Raw genomic sequence first — 3390 nt, 5'->3', positions numbered from 1 at the left:
GACTGACGTGGGAAAGGGCCTCGTTAGCTGCCAAGCCAGATCCAAGGCAGTCCGGACCTGCCTGGTGAGTGAGGAATCGATTTCACTGCTTTGCATGGTGTTTCTAATCAAGGAAAAAGCTTTCTATACGAACCTGGTAATCGTGTGGGATGGGGTTGTGGCGACACTGTGAGTCAGTCCCAGCCCAGCCTCCACCCCGGGGCCTGAACCTTACTAGAGAGGAACAGTAGGCAGAGATCTGAGGAGCCACTGAAAATAACTGCTGTAGTGCCAAAGGGGGCTTCAGTTTTGGGGACACGCAGGAGGGTTTGGGGGACACTAGCCGTTCCAAGGAACCCACCAAGAGTAGCTGTAGTCAGGGATGACTGGCAGCTTTCCAAGCTTTTGCTTTCTCACCGGAGGTGACATAGGTGATGTAAGAGCGTGAAAGCCGTGGGTGGTTAGCACTCAACAGCCCAAAGTGATGGCTACTTCCTGAGGCCAAGGGTATGAGTTTAATTTCCTAGTGTTTGAAAAGATTTTTTTTTAGTTTTAATTTTTGTTTTAACGTGCATTACATTCCCACCAAGTCCCCCAGATCCACTCCTCTTCCATTTCCCTTCAAAAACAAAAGAACAGCTCTCCCAGGTACATCAGGTAAATGAGGCAAAACAAATTACAACCTGGCACAAACTCTCATACCAAAGCTGGTTGTCTTCCTGTTGCCAGCTTTAGCTTGAGTCCATTGTTTGTTTGCTTGTTTGTTTGTTTGTTTGTTTGTTTGTTTGAGACAGGGTTTCTCTGTATAGCCCTGGCTGTCCTGGAATTCACTCTGAGCCCATGTAATCAGAGGACACTTTATTTATGTGTATGAGTATTCTTCCTACACATATAAATGTGTACTACATGTGTGGCTGGTGCCCACGGAGCTCAGAGGAAGGTGTCAGATCTCCTAGAACTAGAGTTACAAATTTGTGAGCCAACACATAGATGCTAGGAGCCAAACCTGGGTCCTCTGCAGGAGCAACAAGGGCCCTTAGCCTCTGAGCGCCATTTCCAGTCCCTCATCTCACTACGTTCTGTGGCTCCTTGAAAAGTGTGTATTCTATTGTTAATCTATAAATATTGATTACACCCTGTTGGTTGAAGGTACCGAATTTTTGTTTCCTTGATGATTTTCGTTTAGTTGTTCAGTTGCTGACAGGTGGGCCGTGGCTCATGACCTCAGGGAAAACTGGTTTGAAGCTGTCCTCCCTATCCATCCACAGAGCAGAAAGGCAGCTTCTAGAAAGGCGGTAAGTAGATCACTAGACTGTAGAGAATCGCTCAGTACCAAGCTCTACAGCCGAGGGTGGAAAACACAAATATCAAACGCTCATTTGTTCATCTGTGCCAGGCTACACATTAAGTTCCTGATGGCGATACTACCCTCACTTGGTGGTAAGGAAATTGAGACACAGCAGACTATGGGACTTAACCAGTCAAACACACCAGGCAGCTGAGCTTCAGGACCCCATGTCTTACTGAACCTCACCATCCTCTGGAATTTTCCGAGACAGAGAAGCAAGACTTACTCTGGAAGCCCTTCCTTCCTGGCTGCCAGCGCTCTCCCCTCTGCGTGCTCTCCCCTCTGCCTGCAACTCTCTCTTTCTATGTGTGTTTGTTTGGGGAGTGTTATCATTTTAAAGCATGTGTGTGTTCAGAGCCACACCCCTTGTTTTGTTTTGGTCCAAGACAGAGTCTTCCATTGGTCTGGAGCTTGCCCAGTGGGCTGAGTGACCGTGGAGTCCAAGGATCTGTTCTGTCTCTGTCCTCCGTTGTTGGGATCACAAACCAGCATCATTGTACCGGCCAGCACTTTTTTTTTTAAAGATGAGTTTAGGAGATCAAAGCCTGGGAACTGGACTCAGATTTTCAAGCCTGCAAGGCAAGAATTTTATAGTAAACTACTTCATCAGCCCCAAAGCCAATATGTCTTAAACCAGGTATCCATGAGTAACCGTGCAGAGAATCAGAAACACTTGTGCTGACTTTTCTTTGAAATGCATGGAGAGACTAAAGAGACCCACAGCTAGGACTAGGAGTGCCCTCAGGTCAGGCCAGGCCTGCCTGCCCCTCAGCTCAGCTCAGCTCAGCCCGGCCCTGCCCTGCTCACCACTGCAGTGAGAAGAGCAAAGCTTAGAATAAAAGACAAGATTTAGGAGTCAGATGACAGGAATTTTAGGCCAGTTCCCTGAACTGACTAGTTTCATGATAGCTATATTTAGGCTTTGGAATGTGCTCTGAAGACCCATGTGCACCTGTAGTGGTCCCACTGGAGGGCAGAAGAAGTTTTAACAGATGGAGCACAATGGGAGGTCATTAGGTTACTGGGCTATGTTCTTGAAGAGAAATGCAGTACCTGAGCCTCTCCTCATTTTCTTCTGCTCCTTGGCCATGAGGTGAGCCCTTTGACAGGTGCCCCTGCTGCAATGTGCCGCATCGCCATGGCCCCACAACAGTGGACCCACTGAGCTTGGACAGAAGCCTCCTGTTAGTGTTCTCCACCCTTGGCCGGTAGAGCTTGGATCTGAGAAGTGTTTTTCTATTACCTAGTCATCAGTTTGTCCACCCTCTTAGAAGCCACTTTTCAGTTCTGCTGACCAGGACAGCTCAGCTTCAAACCAGTTTTCTCTGAGGTTATAAGTCATCGTGCACCTCTCAGCACCTGATTTGAACAATTCAACGAAAATCAGTAAGGAACCAAAAATTGGGTACCTTCAACCAACAGGGTGTAACTGATATTCATGGATTGCCTCTCCCAACAATAGAGTACTCAGAAATGTTGATGGGAGATAAGCCTATTCTCCAGAGGTTGATTGTCTCAGGTATTTTGTTAAGGTGATGGAAAGCTAACAGTGACCATAGGCAAGTAACCAAGTTTCTCTGGATCTATCTCCTTACGTAAAACTAAGTATAGAAATAGTGCCTGAGGATGTGCTGGAGAGATGGCTCAGCCGTTAAGAGCACTGGCTGCTCTTCCAGAGGTCCTGAGTCCAATTCCCAGCAACCACATGGTGGCTTACAACCTGAGGTCCAATGCCATCTTCTGGTGCGACTGAAGATAGTGACACTGCACTCACATATATAAATAAGAAAGAAAGAAAGGAAGAAAGGAAGGAAGGAAGGAAGGAAGGAAGGAAGGAAGGAAGGAAGGAAGGAAGGAAGGAAGGAATAGCACCTGACTTTCATCCTCAGCCAGCCTTAGCCCCAGTCTCCTACCTCCTGTCCATCCTGCTTTAAATCCTTTTAGTGAATTTTTCTGGGACTCAAGGTGAGGCATCCACACAGTGCCTCAGATCATGAGCTGCTCTTTCTCAAGTTTCCAGTTGCCTTCTTGTGCTCTTGGAAACCAACTCTTCCTGGACCAGA

Source organism: Apodemus sylvaticus, chromosome 10, assembly GCF_947179515.1.
Source record: "Apodemus sylvaticus chromosome 10, mApoSyl1.1, whole genome shotgun sequence".
Lineage (NCBI taxonomy): Eukaryota > Metazoa > Chordata > Mammalia > Rodentia > Muridae > Apodemus > Apodemus sylvaticus.
Note: the sequence above shows the minus strand (reverse complement) of the source record.